The 17,439-nt window shown below is 41.7% G+C and overlaps 1 non-coding gene across 1 annotated transcript; it reads left to right on the plus strand.

Annotated features, from left to right (window-relative positions):
• The first annotated feature begins 6,789 nt into the window (after nucleotides 1-6,789).
• On the plus strand, nucleotides 6,790-6,922 carry LOC118638063. Its single transcript, XR_004961028.1, has one exon. It is a non-coding gene; the product is annotated as a U11 spliceosomal RNA (small nuclear RNA).
• The last annotated feature ends 10,517 nt before the right edge of the window (nucleotides 6,923-17,439 follow it).

Below are 17,439 nucleotides of genomic sequence, written 5' to 3' on the forward strand. Positions count from 1 at the left end.
CACAACTTTTCCTGTTTACCCTGGCTCTTCATACTCTCCCTTCTGGTAACTGCACTACCCAGTACCGCGATTATTTCCTTCAGCTGTGCTCGGGCCATCCTGGGGCCTCACCACAATGATCCAAATGTCTCATTTCTTTATGCCATCCCATTGGCTTACAACCTGCTCCCCTAGTCTCATTAATATATAAACAATCAACACCATTTAATTCACTTATTTATCAAGGGCATTTACATTTTAATAGTAGGTATTCTCTACATGACAACATTTACTTAAAAAAAAACAACCAAAATAAAACCTCTAATGATGACATTAAAACACTGGCAGACTAGAGTGGGGAGATTTTTTAGGTGAGTATGTATTTCTGGAATGCTTCAAATCACACTTCTGTCGGCAGCCGCCTATTTTGTTCAGAGGTATAATTAACCGTATTCACTACTCATTTACTTTTTTTTCCCATGGATTCAATTTAAAAGAAACTTGCAACTACTTAAATTACCCAATTTCCCTTTCACGTTTTCGTTTAACAGGTTGTTGAAAGAAAAAAGAAAAAAAAACACAAAACTTTGCATTTTAAACTCCAAGACTCCAAGAACCCTGGAGTTCTTTTTATTATTTTTCACATACTTGCAATTTATTCATTGATGTGCAGGTGACTGTGTTTTTAGATTTTTAATAATTGCATCTGCTTTTCCCAAATCAGAAGAGTTTTCACATGAAGGTCATGCTCAAACAGTGATTGGACTCTAAGGCAGGTTTTAAAGCTGTTGTGTTACGTTTATACACTTGATTATAATTTGCCCAGCCGGTGTGGCTCAGTGGATTGAGTGTCATCCCATGGACCAAGAGGTCCCGGTTCAATTCCCCATCAGGGCACATGCCTGGGTTGTGGGCTGGATTTCCACTGGGGGGCGTGCAGGAGGCAGCCTGATTCTCTCTCATTGATGTTTCTATCTCTCTCTCTAAAAAAATCAATTAAAAAACATATAAAAATTGATTATAATTTTAGGAAAAAATAAAGACAGTAAATATAAGTGAGCTACATGATGGATGAGAGTGCAGAGCCAAACAGAAAGATGGTGGCTGGCGAATTCAGTGGGAAGCCCTGCTGAAATGTCTATGCAAGTCTGTCTTCGCCTGCATCCCCTGTGTGATCAATGAAGCTGTATGAGGAGTGTGAGGACGGAGGGGGAACTGTGCTCTTCTGACTCTGAAGGGAAATCCCAAGCAGAAGGAGGCGAGGACTGCCTGGCACACAGGAGTAGATAAAGTCCTCTCTAGAAAAGTAAAGAAAGCAAGGCATTACATGTGTTGATGAAGGATGAAAATGTCGAGATTTCACAGAATGCTCTGAAGCCCCGAAAGCTCAAAGAAATCTGGAAGCGGGCCCTGGCCAGTTTGGTTCAGTGGTTAGAGCGTCGGTCCGCAGACCAAAGAGTCACAGGTTCCATTTTAGTCGAGGGCACGTACCTTGGTTGCAGTCTGGTCCCGGGCCTTGACCAGGGCCATGCGGGACGCAGCCAGTCGATCTCTCTCTCTCTCTCTCTGTCCCCCTCTCACTCTATCTGAAGATAAAAGGAAAAAAATATCCTCGGGTGAGGATTAAAAAGAAAAAAAAAAAAAAAGGAAATCCAGAAGCTGAAGGCAGTGTTGGGAATATAAGAAAAGCCTTCCCTGAGACAAAGCAAAAGGAAGAGGTTAAATGTTAATGATAAGAAGCCAAGAGTAGAAAATAGGAATATGGCTGGATTGTATTTCTTTTCAGTCTTCCTTCCTCAGGGTCTTCTATGAATAATCTTTTTAAATCATTTGAATAATAATCAGTAATTTTATAGAAGAAACACTACAAATTGGATTTTATGCATTTTCTCCTTCTCTGAGCCTCCCATTGCTGCAAGATTGGACCTAGCCTCCCACTAACAACAAAACGTTCCCCCTTATGGTGGCTACAGTACTAGAGGACTAGTAAGAGCGAACATAATGCGTATTTAGGTTCACTTTGCAGATCTAGCTAATAAAGGATAGTAACCTAAAATCCCAGAACACTGCTATAGCCCGTGTTGATGGTGGGCACATTTCGGATATAAATTTGAAAACTTTAGAGCATCTTAGTTAGCCAGTAAAACAGCAAGGCGTCCTGGTATTTGTGGGTTTGCAGCTGCCTGGCACTGACTGTATTTGTCCTATTGTGGAGTGGTCAGAGATAATGTCATGCAGATTTAAAAATGTTTTTTATTCCCCTATAACAGTCTTCTTCAGACCACAGGCCCAAACCACAGGTCAGAAATCAAGGCAGGGCTCAGAGTAAGTGTGCAGCTGGCATAGAGGCTCCCTGCACTCTGCGGAGCCAGTTCTTCTCGTGATTGAGCTGTTGAAGGACTTAGGAGCCAACTCCCATCTGACAAAGGAGCCAACTCTACCAGAAAGAAGGCTACACATGATAGCTCGTCTTAGGTACTTTCTGGTTCTAATTAAGCGGATTTTTCACTATTTTGTCAGCGACTGAAATAAGTCCTCTAGCCTTGCCTCTTGAATTCATTTTCTCTATAGTGCCACTCACAAGATCCTCAAGTGCATGTGAATTATTTTTTCGAGAAAAGTCTTCTTACAAAGAAAGCGTAGGGAAAACATTTGTGTCATAGAGTTATCTGGATTCATGAATATGTTAAGGTAAACAATGTTCCAGGCCCAGGTCTTGGAATATAGAAGGCAATCAAATATTGGAGCAAAAATAGTTTGTTCACTACCCTTCTGCTCTTACTTTTCTTCCATATCCCAACATAATCCTATTTTCCAAATCTTTAATGTTGAGAGTATTATAGATGTTCCCCCTTTATTTTCTCCCATTGGCCCCTCCACCCAGCTCCTGCCCTGCCCTGCTCCAGGCCTCCACCACCCTATTGTCTGTGTCCATAGGCAATGCATATATGCATATAAGTTCTTTGGTTAAACTCTTCCCATTCCATTGCCCTACCCCCTTCCCTCTGAGATTCAGCAGTCTTTTCCATGTTTCCGTGTCTCTGGTTCTATTTTATTCATCAGTTTATTTTGTTCATTAGATTCCACATATAAGTGAGATAATGTGATACTTGTCTTTCTCTGCTTGGCTTATTTTGCTTAGCATAATCATCTCCAGGTCTCTCTATACTGTCTCAAAGGGTAATAGATCCTTCTTTTTTTTTTTTTTTATATAGCTGCATAGTATTCCATTGTGCAAATATACCACAGCTTTTTTATCCACTCATCTGCTGATGGGCACTTGGGCTGGTTTCAGATCTTAGCTATTATAAATAATGCTGCTATGAACATAGGGGTGCACATATTCTTTCTGGTTTGTGTTTCAGGTTCTTAAGATATATTCCTAGAAGTAGAATTACTGGTTCAAATGGCAATTTCATTTTTAATTTTTTGAGGAAACTTCACACAATTTTACATAGTGGCTGACCAGTCTGCATTCCTACCAGCAGTATACTAGGGTTCCTTTTTCTCTACATCATCACCAGCACTTGCTTATTGATTTGTTGATGACGGCCGTTCTGACAGGTGTGAGGGGATACCTCATTATTGTTTTAATTTGCATCTCTCTGATGATTAGTGACGCTGAGCATTTTTTCACATGTTTCTTGGCCATTTGCATGTCCTCTTTGGAGAAGTGTCATTCAGGTACTCTGTTCATTTTTTAATTGCATTGTTTGTCTTTATTTTGTTCAGTTGAAAAACAAAACAAAACAAAACTAGACCACCAACTTACACTATCCATAAGAATCAACTTAAAATGGACAAAAGACTTAAATATAAGTTATGAAACCATAAAAAATTCTAGAAGAAACCATAGGCAGCAAAATATCAGACATCTTATGTAGCAGAATTTTCACTGATACATTGCCTAGGGCAAGAGAAACAAAGAAAAAAATGAACAAATGGGACTACATCAAACTAAAAAGCTTCTGCACAGCAAAAGAAACCAGCATCAAAATGAAAAAGAAATCCACTGTATGGGAGAACATATTTTCCAATGATACATCTGATAAGGGGTTAATTTCCATACTACATAATTCTATTTTTTATTAGCTCTTCATATGTAAAATAAACATACCACTTTATTGCCTATTAAACAATCAATCAAAAATGAATAATAAAACCACAGACCTGAATTCTCCATGTTATTAGTTGACATTTTGGTCTGGATAATTCTTTGTTGTATGGCATTTTAGTATGTTTAGCAGCATCCCTGGCCTGTACCCACTTGTTATGACATCCAAAAATATCTCCAGACATTAGCAAATGTCCCCCGTGGGAGCAAAATAGCCCTTGATTATAAACTACTGCTTTAGACCAACTGGATTCATCATGCGCATCCCCTTTTGCCTCTCCCTGCTCTCTGCTTTTGGAAGAAAAAAAAAAACAAATAATTAAAGAAACAAGCAAACAAACAGCAGGCATTTGATTAAAACAGTAATAGTCTAAAATCAATTTTTAAAAATAGCCCTGGCTCGTTTGGCTCAGCCGTTAGAGCATTGGCCCACGGATCAAAGAGTCATGGGTTCGATTCTGGTCAAGGACATGTACCTTGGTTGCGGTTCAGTCCCCAACCCTGGTTGGGGTGGTATGGGCGTCAGCCAGTCGATGTGTCTTCTCACATCGATGGAAAAATATCCTCGAGTGAGGATTTAAAAAAATAAAAATAAAACAGTAATAGTACTTGCCAGATAGTACTGTCTTTCCAGGGGATCCCCTTCACAATGTGACTGACACTCTGGAGCCCAGTTTTCCATGTGAATGCTGTGCCCTGGGCTTGGGCTACCCTGGGGCCCCAGAGGATGACTTGAGACTAGGACACAGGCAGCCCAGCTCTTTCCACCTTCCACCCCGAGTCCTGGGCAGTGAGAAAAGGTGGAATATCACATTTCCCAACAGCAGGAAAACTCCACTATGCTTAGCATGCTCTGTGAAAAATGGCAGGAAATCATTTCCAAAAATATAGATGAGAATTACAAGGGTCTTCTGGATAATTTTCAGTTTACCAGTTAGTATCCTTTAAACAGAATGACTCATTCCCTGAATATGCCATTTATTTGAGAGAGTGGTTACTGTCTCAATAATAATTGTTCTCCTATGATATTTTGGCAACCCATGGATATAAATTCTGGTTTTGGAATGGGATAGTTCATTGATTGACATTTGTTCCAGGATAAATTACCATCTGATAAAGTCCACAGTTCCAAATCCCATCAGTAGTTTCAGATACAGCTGTTTGCAATTATCCTATCATTTGCTAGTTATTTCTCCTGATGGTTCACAGCTCTCCATACGCTCTGTATGTGTTAAAAGCCAATGGCCTTCTCCTAAGCTCAAATATTCCTCCTGTTAACTAGTCCCATTCCTGGCACCCACATAAGCCTCTTTAATACCTTAAGGTTCTGAGTCAGTGGTTTAGTTAACAGTCAAACAGTGCTCAATTTTGTGTAATCTACAACTCTGAGGTAGTAGGACATCTTCTTCTTCTCTCTCTTTTTGTTAATCTTCACCGGAGGGATGGGGGAGAGAGAGAGAAACATCAATGTGAGAAACATTGATCAGTTGCCTCCCACAGGCACCCCAACTGGAAACAGAACCTGCAACCTAAGTATGTGCCCTGACTGGGAATCGAACCTATAACTTTGTGGCATTCGGGAAGATGCTGCAACCGAGCCAGTTGGCCAGGTGGGCATCTTTTTTTTTTTGATACTGAATGTGTCATCTACCTTATCATTCCCCCAACTATCTACAGATGGTGGGGTTATAAAGATTTCCAAAACTACATAGGTGTGGTGCAAGATTATCATTTTTGTTATTCATTACTAAAAGTCCAGGTTTTGTTATATGAGATAGCAGCCAGGTCAAGACCCAGTGCCTCGATCTTATCTTCCCTCCACAAATCCTTTCTTCCCTATTTATTTATTTATTTGGTATGTGCCCTTAGCGGGAACTGAACCCCAGGACTCTCTGGTCCTCAGGCCGATGCTCCAACCACTGAGCCAAACTGGCCAGGGCTTTTCCTCCATTTTTAACAGTGCTGCATGCAAAAAGCCTTTGAACTGTATCCATGCTGTCTTTCTCCGCTGCGCACACCCTGAGGTTTATCCACAGGGAAGCAGTCATTTCACACTGGTGAAATCCAGATGAGGCCAGTGCCTTAAACTATTTGGGCCTCAGTTTCCTCATGTGTAAAATGAAGACAACAATAGCATCTATCGCAAAGGATCATTGTGAAAATGAAAAGAGTTAATATATGTAAAGTGCTTAGATTAATACAATGTATATAGTAAGTGCCCAATAAGTAAGTGTGTGCTATTATTATCTTGAGTACCCCTTGGTATGAGGTAAGAAGTAGTCACGGCACCATCTCTGCTGCTCAGTGTTTCTTACCTTTGGAAAGAGGCCTCTGGCGGTTGAATTGCAATGAGCTGTGCTTCTCTAAAGAAAGTGCCAGTCTCTTCATGGTTCAGGAGGAAAGTCCTTTCTCTGTGTTGTGGCCAATACGACAGAAATTCTGAGAATATTTTCTAGAACTTTTTGCCTGATGAGTACAAATTGCAGTAAATGTAGCAGAAGTTGAAAACATTAACTATAGCAATGATGCATGAAACAATCTTCAAAAAATAAACCATGAGAAAATGATGTTGCAATAAATTTAAACACAGAAAGTCTCTGTATTTGAATTGTCATATCACACAGTAATACTGTGGAGATACTTTTTGGAAAAACATAATTATTAGCATAAATTATCTTAAAATACTCAGTGGGGAAAAAAAAGGCTCTGTCATGAGTGGCACCCGCAGAGGGACTTGGTCGAGCTACAGGCAGAATCGACATCAAGAGATTTGGGGAGCATACTTTTTTGGTACCTGGGTGGCTAGTGATCGTTGGTCCTGGCACCTGCAAAAAAAAAAAAAAATCAGTGGAAAACTTAGTGTACTATGAGGAAGAAACAGTGTATAACACTTACACTAGTATTTGCAGAACAGTTTTCCATAAGTAAAGTTACTTTGTACTCTAGATAGAGAACAGAATGCTGTCATCTTCTTAGTCTAACACTGTTTCACTTTGGTTTTGGGAGAGCTGAAAAACTGCATCAAAAGACAGAAAAATTAATTTTTTTTATTGTCATTTTTAATCCTCACCTGAGGATATTTTCCCATTGATTTTTAGAGAGAGTGGAAGGAGAATGGGGAGGGGGGAGAGAGAGACATTGATGTGAGAGAGATACATCGATTGGTTGCCTCCCGCACGTGCCCCACTGCAACTCAGGTAAGAGCCCTTGACAGGGAATCAAACCTGAGACCCTTTGGTGCGTGGGCCAATGCTCTCACCAATGAGCTGCACCAGCCAGGGCAGACAACGGAATGTTTTAAGGCAGAGACAAACAGAGCACAGTGCTAAATGGGGGTAGAGAAAGTCAGGAACAGACGTGGTATAAGGCATAGTAAGATTAATGAATATGAGCTGCAAATTTGTCTGAACTTCCTAGTGGCCAAAATAAAAGGAGACAGTACAAACAAGATCCTGCCTGGTCTATATAATGAATGGACCACTGAGTTCTTAAGAGAAGCAAAGAGTTTCCTGGTCCTGGAGTCTAATAAAAATTTCTCCTGCAGGTCTGCACAAAGGAGGTACTGTGGATAATGTGGTGGCCGAGCTGCATAAACATGATTGCATTAGAAGACTCTTTATCGTGTCCCTCAGAGAGGCCAGTGGCAGGACACCATCTCACTTCAGAAGAAGCAACTCAGTAAGAGATCAAAGTAAGGTGGTCCAGGGTGATAGGACACTCTGACTAGGTGACCTGAGCATTACTTCTTGCAGCTGAATTCTGGAGAATCCCGGTGGTGAGATGAAAACTGTACTGAACTAGGAGCGGAAGACATACACTTCTGTCCCGGTTCTGCCTCTGAGTGGAGGTGGAACCATGGGTACAGCCACGCCTGTCCCAGGTGGGCTCCCCAGAAGCCAACTCTGAGTCATGTATTCAGGGACAAGTGACATATTACGATGGTGCTCTTTGAATAAGGCCAGGAAGGCGTTGGAGGAGCAGGATAGGAAAAGGGCAGGAGCCTAGTGAGGATGAAATTTTAGAAGTTCCTGCCTCAGCCTGATCCCCAGGAATCTGTGGAGTAAATCTCACTGCAGAGTGTGCCTGGAGGCAAAGCCCCTGAAGGTTACACCCTTATAGCAGGTAGTTCGTGGCTGTCCTGGGTTGGGTTGGGGGCTTGGTAGTGAGGAAACTAATCAATTTCTTCAGGCTCTCTGTAAAAGGCACAGTATCTAGGGCCCAGGAGCAGTTCTCAAAAGTCCCAAAGGCAAAATGTTTACTACGAAGCAAAATTAAATCCCTCCATGGGGCACCAGATGGGTCTGCCCCGACTTCTCTTCTCTGGGACTGAGGACTTCGTCTATAACAAAAAGTGGTAAGATTTGATGATCTCTTAAGTAGCATGATTATGTGATTATAAATTCTGTGGATCTAAGATTACTTTTTAGCCCTTTTGAGAATACTATTAAAGTTGTAGTATAAACGATGTAATTTAAACAAAATGAAAAATAATGATAGTCTAGTGGAAAAGCAAAGGTGATCCGTGAACTGGCCAGATTGCTGCTGATCGACAGGGGCAGGCGACCTTGTCTCTCCTGGTGGACGCACAAGGAAAGAGTGTTCCACACGGGAAGACACAGGCTGTGACACGTCAAGAGCTGAGCACCTAGAATGTGGCACTTCGTAAACGGGGTTGAAAGCTGGTTCTGGAATGAATGCTAAGTGACAGTGACTCAGGCTTGGTGACCACTGTGGCGCCTGTTCAGACCAACTGATGGTTTTTCTTTCTTGCCTAGAAAAGGGTAGACCTAGTTTCTGTAGGAATTTGTAATTTCTATCAGCATATACTAAGCCTGCCTGGAGACGTGGGACCTTGGAGCCCTTGACACCCATCCACCCATCCTCCACTGGGCATCCTCTCCGGCCTTCTTCCGTGCAGCACCGGAGGGTGGGGGGAGGTGAGAAAGCTTGTCTGCACTTAACTCATGTTCCTTTAGTCTGGGACAAACTTATTTGTGAGTCCCTACTTAACTCCTGGTCAGAAATACAGGTTATATGCCTGTGGACAAGTCACTTCACTGAGCTTCAGTTTTCTTAGGTGTTGAAGAAGATAACATGGTGTGTCATCTCATATTCTTGTGGGCACTAACTGGAATATTGCCTATACACGACTTAAGACACACTTAGCCAATATTATGATAGTCAATATTGTCATATCAGGTGGGGGTAGTGTTTTGAGATCAAAGTATACTGGGATATGTTATCTCCGACAGATGAAAACTGTAATAATAAACACACAAGCAAAAACATTTTTATTAAAAATTGGTGTATTTTGCCCAGCCAGTGTGGCTCAGTGGTTGAGCATCAACCCATGCGCCAAGAGGTTACCAGTTCAATTCCTGGCCAGGGCACATGCCCAGGTTGTGGGCCAAATCCCCAGTGGGGGCATGCAGGAGGCACCCAATCGATGTTCTCTCATCAACGTTTCTATCTCTCTCTCTCCCTGCTTCTCTCTCTAAAATCAATTTAAAAAAATTTTTGGTGTGTTTCACTTGACCTAACTACTGTGAGATGTCTCTTTACTAGATAGATTGCAAGCTTCTTTTAGTGAATGCCTTGTATAGCTATCCTTTTTACAACAGCTGATCAAGATAAAACCACAAAGTAAAATAAATGGCTTACATAAAGTACCATGGAAAGCTTAAAGTCAATATATTAGTTACACTAAATATAAACAGACTGAATGCCTTTATTGAAAGATAGAGACAATAAGGAACAAAATGTATTACCAGTTATTTACAAGTAACAAACAACTCCAAGTGATCAAGCAGCTTTGAAAAATAAAGAATGAAGACACCAGGTACATGCGTACGAAAGGAGAGCATGAGCGACACTATTAATGTCAGACAAGGTAAGTTAACAGACATGAACAGCATAAGACAAGACATGCATAATGTTAAGAGGTGCAGTTTTTGAACATATATGATAAAAAAATCCATGCACCCCAAACCGATGGGAGGTAAATATGCAAAACAAAATAAAATATAAAAAATTAAAAAAAATTAAACTTGTAGTGGGATATATTTTTATTTCATTTCAGAACTGATGCATCTAGTTGTCAAAAATTTCTAAGGACATAGAAGCTTTGAATTATGCCATCACACACACACACACACACACACACACACACACATTTCAATTTAATAGACAGTATTGCATCCAATGATTTGAGAATACATGTCTGTTTATATCAGTGATTCTCAAGGTTTTAGGTCTCCTTTATATTCTTAAATATTATTACAGTCCCCAAATAGCTTTTGCATATAAGAGTTATAACATGCTGGTTATATACAGGTATATACAGGTATATATTAGAACATGTTGGAAATAATATCTCTATATTTACCATATTAATAATTAAAACTGATAATTTATTCACTAATTTATTTTTAAGTGGTAATAGTCATTACATATTAATAAAATATTTTTTGAAAAATAAATTTTCAAAAACAAAAATATAGTAAAGTGACAATGTTTTAATTTTCTAAATCTTTTTAATGTCTGGTGTAGTAAAAGAAAAATTTTCTCATATTCTGCCTCTGCATTGAACCTGTAATATATTGTTTTTAGGAAAATCCAGCCTCAATCATATAGCCTCATATGTAGTTAGAAGGGAACAGTGTTTTAATTGTGGATATTCTTCTTTAATACTACCTCAAAACTTGACAAGCAAGGTGTTCTTAAATGTTAGTTGCAATGTGGAATCTGTAACTATATCAATGAACCTTTCATACTCAATTACACTAAAATCCATGCTCTCTCATGCATTTTGAAGGTATCTTTTATCCATGTATGGTTTTGCAACATCATGCATTGATAATCTGGAAAATATTGCTTTGTTAAGATAACAGATCTTCCCAATGGTGACAAAATCATTTTACATTATCAGAAAACTAGATTCATCAATATCATTACCGATTTCATTAGAAAAATCTTCAAGCATTAGGAAGCGGTCAAATTTAAGGTATTTTTTCAAAATTCTACTTTAAAAAATATATTTTTTTTCTATAGACTGTTAGAGAGAGAGGAAGAAGGGAGGGAGAGAGAGAGTGAGAAACATCAATTTGAGAGTGAACATGGATCGGCTGCCTCCTGCACACCCCCTACTAGGGATTGAGCCCACAACCCGGCATGTGCCCTGACTGGGAATTGAATCAGCAACCTTTCAGTGTTCAGGACAATAGCCCAAACAACTGAGCCACACTGGCCAGGGCCCAAAATTCTACTTTTGTTTAAAAGTTGTATTTTATGTTTAGCTAAAACATTGTCAATTATTTTCCTGTGTGTGTGTGTGTGTGTGTGTGTATCAGTTCAGCTCCCAACTCAGTCACTCAAGTGATATTCCTCCAGATAACCATCTTACCTTTACAAGTAGCAGAAGTACTTGTTGCACATTTTATCACACAGAATATAAAAAGATATGCTCAAGGGTTAAGTTTTACTTTTATTTTTTAAAATTTATCTTTATTGTTGAAAGTATTATAGATGTCTCCCCCTTTTTCCCCCATTGACCCCCTCCTCCCCACTCCCACCCCCTACCTGCCTTCCCCACACTATTGTCTGTGTTCATTGGTTATGCAAATATGCATATAAGTTCTTTGGTTTATCTCTTCCTGCACCCCCACTTCCCTCTGATGTTCATCTGTCTAACAACCAATTTGTACTTCTTAACCCCTTCACCTTTTTTGCCCATCTCCCAACCCCCTCCCATCTGGCAATCATCAAAAAATTCTCTGCATTTATGAGTCTGTTTCTGTTCTGCTTGTTCATTTGGTTTATAGATTCAATTATTGATAGGGATGTATTTATTGCCATTTTATTGTTCTTTTTTTTTTTTAATCTTCTTCTTCTTCAAGAAGACCTTTCAACATTTCATATAATACTGGTTTGGTGGAGAGGAACTCCTTTAGCTTTTTTTTTTTTTGTCTGGGAAACTCTTTATATGTCCATCGATTCTAAATGATAGGTTTGCAGGATAGAGTAGTCTTGGTTGTAGGTCCTTGCTTTTCAACACTTTGAAAAGTTCTTGCCACTCTCTCCTGGCCTGCAAAATTTATTTTGAGTAATTAGCTGACAGTCTTATGGGAGCTTCCTTATAGATAACTGCTTTTTCCTGTTGCTTTTAAGATTCTCTCTTTGTCTTGAACCTTTTGCATTTTGATGATGATGTGTCTTGGTGTGGGCCTCTTCAGGTTCATCTTGTTTGGGACTCTCTGTGCTTCCTGGACTTGTATGTCTGTTTTCTTTACCAAGTTAAGGAAGTTCTGTGACATTTTTTTCAAGTAGGTTTTCAATTTTTTTTTTTTCAAATCTTTATTGTTGGATGTAAAATGTATTACAGATGTTCCACATTTTTCCCCCATTGACCCCCTCCTCCCCACTCCCGCCCCCCTCCCACCTTTTCCCACACTATTGTCTGTGTCCATTGGTTATGCATATAAGTTCTTTGGTTTATTTCTTCCCACCCCGCCAACCCCTTTCCCTTTGAGGTTTGTCAGTCTAGCAATGAATTTGTGCTTCTTACTCCCTTCACCTTTTTCACCCATTCCTCCAACCCCCTTCCCAACTGGCAACCAACAAAGTGTTCTCTGTATCTATGAGAATGTTTCTGTTCTTTCTGTTCATTTTGTTTGTAGATTCCATTGTTGATAGATATGTATTCATTGCCATTTTGTTTGTTCATACATTTTATCTTTTTCTTCAAAAAGACCCTTCATCATTTCATATAATAATGGTTTGGTAGTGATGAACTCCTTTAACTTTTTCTTGTCTGGGAAAGTTTTTATATGTCCATCGATTCTAAATGACAGCTTTGCAGGATAGAGTAATTTTGGTTGTAGGTTCTTGGTTTTCATCACTCTGAATATTTCTTGCCACTGCCTTCTGGCCTGCAAAGTTTCTTTTGAGAAATCAGCTGACAGCCTAATGGGTACTCCCTTGTAGGTAACTAGCTGCCTTTCTCATGCTGCTTTTAATATTCTCTCTTTATCTTGAACCTTTTGCATTTTGATGATGATGTGTCTTGGTGTGGGCCTCTTGGGGTTCATCTTGTTTGGGACTCTCTGTGCTTCCTGGACTTGTATGCCTGTTTCCTTCACCAAGTTAGGAAAGTTTTCTGCCATTATTGTTTCAAACAGGTTTTTGATTTCTTGTTCTCTCTCTTCTCCTTCGGGCACCCCCAAGATGTGAATGTTGGCACGCTTGAAGTTGTCCCAGAGGCTCCTTACACTATCCTCATTTTTTTGGATTCTTTTTTCTTTTTGCTGTTCTGATTGGGGATTTTTTGCTTCCTTATATTCCAAATCGATGGTTTGCTCCTTGGATTTACATACTCTATTATTGAAGCTGTGTAAATTATTCTTTATTTCAGTTAATGCCTCCTTTAATTCTAACTGTGTATCCATGATTTCTAACTGGTCCTTTTTTATGCTCCTGAGGCCCTCACTAAGTTCACTGAGGTTCTCACTAAGTTCATTGAGCATCCTTATAAGCAGTATTTTGAACTCAGTATCTGTTAGGTTGCTTATCTCCCTTTCGCTTAGTTCTTTTATTGGGGTTTTGTTCTGCTCTTTCATTTGGGACCCGTTTCTTTGTATCCTCATTTTGGCTGCCTCCCTGTGTTTGTTTCTGTGTATTACTTAATGAGAGGTATGGGGCTCACTGAGACCCGATGCTGCTCGTTTGAAAGAATTTAGGAAAAACCTGAAGCAGGATCCAAGACCGGCCAATCCTATGGTTAAGCAAGTGGCAACAGCTTGGGTGGGCTTGAAAGTTGTGTGGGGTGGGGCGTGGCCTCAGGGAATCACCAGGGCAGGGCTACCAGTGTGAGCCAGGTTGCTGGAGTCCCAGATATGGCTTCTGTCTGCCGCCCCCGGGAAGGGCTCACCAAAGGAACAAAGGCCTCTGACAGCACGTTTGTCCCGGAGAAAGCCCCCTCTCCAGCCCTCGCTCCAGTGCCAAACAGCTCAGTTCTTCCCTGTATGTCTCTGGTGCCCCTCGAGCTGCCTCCCCTCCAAGCTTAGAGGGAGAGAGTGTTAAGTTCATGCGCGGGCCCTTTAAGGAGCTGCCTGGGGCTGCAGCCGCCTCAGCTTCCCTGAGCCTCAGTTCCTGCTGGTTTTTCCAGCCAGAAGTTATGGGGACTTCTCTTCCTGGCACTGGAACCCTGAGCGGGGCACCTGGTGTGGGATGGGGACCCCTCAGTCCTCAGAAAGGACCCTCCCAGCCGTGGGAGCCTCCTGATTTTTATCTACCACGCTTGGGTGTGGGACCACCCATCTCGCCGCCGTGCCGCCCGTCCTACCAGTCTGGATGTAGCTGCTTTTTTTTTTTTTAATTCCGTAGTTGTACGACTTCCATTCAGCTTGATTTCAGGCGGTTTTGAATGATGGTTGCTCTGTAGTTTAGTTGTAACTTTGATGTGGTTGTGGGAGGACGTGATACCACGTTTACCTACCCGCCATCTTGACCGGAAGTTCAGGTTTTCAATTTTTTGCTCGCCCTTTTCTCCTTCTGTCACCTCCATGATGTAAATGTTGGTATTCTTGAAATTGTCCCAGAAGCTCCTTACACTATCCTCATTTTTTTTGGATAATTTCTTTTGGCTGTTCTAATTGGGTGTTTTTTTGCTTCCTTATATTCCAAATTGATGGTTTGCTTCTCGGCTTCACCTACTCTACTATTAATTCCCTGTAAATTATTCTTTACTTCAGTTTATGCATCCTTCATTTCTGACTAAGATCTTTGAGCATTCTTATCCAGTGTTTTGAACTCTGCATCTGTTAGATTCCTTATCGCCATTTCATTTGTTCTTTGCCTAGAGTTTGTTCTGCTCTTTCATTTGGGGCATGTTTCTTTGTCTCCTCGTTTTGGCTACTTCCCTGTGTTTGTTTCTACATATTATGTAGAGTTGCTATGTCTCCTAGGCTTGATAGGGTGGCCTATTATAGAGGTGTCCTTTAGGGTCCAGTGGCACAGCCTCCCAGGTCACCCCAGCTGGGCACTCGAGGCGCACCCCCTCCCTCCATGTGGACTGTACACCCTTCTGTTGTAATTGAGTTTTGATTGCTGTTGCCACATCAATGGAAGGGCTTTACTCAGGCTGGTCAGCTGCAAGGACTGGCTGTGCCCACTAACTACCTACTTCTGACCACCTTGGAGGATCCGCTGTGCAGGGGCCCACCACACAGAGCAAGACTTATTTCAGCAGAGCTCTGGTACCTTCTGGGTGGACTCGGGGCTTGTGGAGTGGTTGGGTGTGGTGCTTCGACATAGTCTGAAGCTGTGCACTGCATAAGCTGGCTCTGGGGCCTCCTGGGAGGCACAGGCCAAGGTCAGCCACTGCTGGGTTCTACCCAGGGCCACCAGGCATAAGCTACAAAGTGATCGCCAGATGGCTGCTTCTCATGCTGGGCTTGAAGGTGCCCAGGTAAGGCCAAGCTATGAAACAAGTCCAGCTGCTTCTAATGCGGGCCTGGGGCCATTTAGTGAGAGGCAGAGGGCTCAGGCCAGATGCTGCTTGTTTAAGAGATTTTAGGAAACTCCAAGCATGAGCCAAGTCAGGCCAATCCTATGGTAAAGCCACTGGAAACAGCTTGGGTGGGCCTGAAAGCTGTGTAAGGCAGGGCCTCAGGGAATCACCCGGCACATAAAACAGTATGGGCCAGGTTGCTGGAGTCCCAGATATGGTGCTTGTCTGCTTGCCCCTCACCAAAGGAACAACAGCCTCTGCCAGCACGTCTGTCCAGGAAAAAGCTGATCTTCCAGCTCTCGTCCTGTTGCCAAACAACTCACTTCTTCCCGGTGTGACTCTGGTGCCTTTCAAGCTGCTTCCCCAGTGCTGGAGCCTGGAGGGAGCAAATCCAAGTAAGTCCGTGTGCGGGCCCTTTAGGAGGAGCTGCCTGGGGCTCCAGCAGCCTCAGCCTCCCTCAGCCTCAGTTCCCGCTGGTTTTTCCAGCCAGAAGTGATGGGGATTCTCTTCCTGGCACTGGAACCCTGAGCTGGAGCCTGCTGTGGGCCGGGAACCCCTCACTCCTCGGGGAGACCTTCGCAGCCAAAGTGTCCTCCTGGTTTTTATCCCCACACGTGGATGTGGGACCAACCCGTCTGCGCCTTCACCCCTCCTACCGGTCTCCATGTGGCTTCTTTAATTTCGTAGTTGTAGGACTTCCCTTCAGCTGGACTTCAGGCGGTTCTGAATGATGGTTGCTCTGTAGTTTAGTTATAATTTTGATGTGGTTGTGGGAGGAAGCAATACTCTGTTTACCTACCTGCATCCTGACCAGAAGTCCTTAAATTTTGGTTTTTAAATTTATTTTTATTTTTTTCATCCTAACCTGAAGATGGTTTTTAAAATTGATTTTTAGAGAGAGAAGAAGGGAGAGAGAGAGCGATAGAGAGAGAGAAAGCGAAACATTGATGTGAGAGAGAAACATCGATCCATTGTCTCCACTACACACCCTGACTGGGGATCAAACCTGCAACCTACGCATGTGCCCTGACTGGGAATTTAACCTAAAACCTTTTGGTGTACAGGGTGACACTCCAACTCACTGAGCCACCTGGCCAAGGCTTAAAGTTTACATTTTGATACAATTACTTATTTTTTTCTGTTTCATTAGGATATTTGTAAGTGAAACACCCATTTTTTGTTTTATTGCCAGTGAGCTATCAGTGAAAAATATTACTACCAGTACAGTTCAACTGTTCTGCCTTGATTTGTGCTAAACAATTTTACCCACCATTTCTTTTGCACGTTAGTGCAAATGCCAATAGAATGAAAAATGCAAATCATGTCTTAGTATTATTATGAAAATAGTTTTCACCTGTGGCCTCCTTGAAAGGCTCTTAGGAACCCCTGGGGATGATAAGAACAGATTACTCATACATATTATACATGCTATTTGTATCCGGACTTTATTTCCTTTCATTGTGGTGCTCTGCCATCTCCTAGGGCACCATCATTATATGATCTCAGCTGAGATTCCATAGTTTCCAGCTGGTATCAAGGGGAAATGAAACAGAGTCATGACCACTGTCTTAGGTCGAAGATCAAGGGGAAATGAAACAGAGGCATGACCACGGTCTTAGGTCGAAGATCAAGGGGAAATGAAACAGAGGCATGACCACGGTCTTAGGTCGAAGCCTGGGTGTTTGTAATGTACCCAAGAATCGCAGTTCTAGACCATGTTGACCTTGTGGGAGATGGGTGGAAAAAGCCACGGAAATGTGAGAGTATGCTAGAGTTACTGTGTTACTGAGCAGAGGATGCAGAGAGTGATAAGTCTGAGAAACATCATTGTTTGAATCTA

This window comes from Molossus molossus, unplaced genomic scaffold, assembly GCF_014108415.1.
Source record: "Molossus molossus isolate mMolMol1 unplaced genomic scaffold, mMolMol1.p scaffold_m16_p_20, whole genome shotgun sequence".
In the NCBI taxonomy this organism is placed as follows: domain Eukaryota; kingdom Metazoa; phylum Chordata; class Mammalia; order Chiroptera; family Molossidae; genus Molossus; species Molossus molossus.